The sequence below is a fragment of the Thamnophis elegans genome, chromosome 14 (genome assembly GCF_009769535.1).
Source record: "Thamnophis elegans isolate rThaEle1 chromosome 14, rThaEle1.pri, whole genome shotgun sequence".
Classification (NCBI taxonomy): domain Eukaryota; kingdom Metazoa; phylum Chordata; class Lepidosauria; order Squamata; family Colubridae; genus Thamnophis; species Thamnophis elegans.
This window is the reverse complement of record NC_045554.1, coordinates 47,811,900-47,812,978: the sequence shown is the minus strand read 5'-3', so window position 1 is coordinate 47,812,978 and position 1,079 is coordinate 47,811,900.

Sequence of the window (1,079 nt, the reverse complement as noted above, 5' to 3'; positions counted from 1 at the left end):
CGTTATTAGCATTAAGAAGAATGCTAAGAATATTCATATTCTTAAACGAAGAAGAATCTGTCAAGTTTTGCTTGGCGTTAACGCCAATCCCTACTTCCAACAATATGAATGAAAAAAAAACTAAGGTCTACTTAATATTTTGTTCAGAAACATTAAGGAGATCTCTTAGTTTTTATTCATCTTCTTTTTAACCTTTTGTAATGTTCCCGTGGTTCGTCCATGAGGCCAATGTGGAGAAAAGACACGGACACGACCTTTCTCGGGATGGAGCGACCCAGATTGGGGGTCTGGTAGCCCCTTTTATTGAGATAGGACAAAGGCAGGAGGAGCAATAGCATGTGGTTAAAAACAGCCTGTAAAAGTACAATTTCTAATCTACTGCTCAGGGAAGTTCTGGCTATATATGGTCAAATCCTGGGCGTCATTGGTAGGGCACATCTCAGGATGTTATGTTATGAACTATCAGGATGTTATGGAGTTTTAGGAGTTTGTTTTCTCCTGTGTGGTTCAGCGTGGCTCTGCATGCCCTGGTATGAACTGGGCCATGGGTGACCCACACCTACACAAGGAATTATATTACAACAACCTTTGAACGGGTCCCATGGCTGTGAAAAACCTCTGAAAGGCTGTTTTAATGACTTTGAAAGACTTTTAAAGCAGTTCTTTATAAGCAGCTGCTTTTTCATCCCACCACTTCACAGGAGGGCAGGATACTTTGCCCCGTAGTTTGAGGATGTCTGCCCGAAAGCTACTCTAAACCAGGGTTTCTGAACCTCAGCGAATTGTAAGGCGGGTGAGCTTCGATTCTCAGGTTCTAAGAGCTGGAACCCCACCCGCCACATCTTAAAGCTAAGGAAGGTTAGAGACCCTGGCCATGATTCTCACTTGGTGTTTTTCAGGCCTTTAAAAAGGGATGGACCTAAAACTGTTTCTCAACCTTGGCGACTTTAAGTCCACAGGACTTAAAGTTGTCAAGGTTGAGAAACAGTGGTCTAAAAGCTGGCTGGGGGATTCTGGGAGTTGAAGTCCACAGGACTTAAAGTCGTCAAGGTTGAGAAACAGTGGACTAAAAGCTGGCT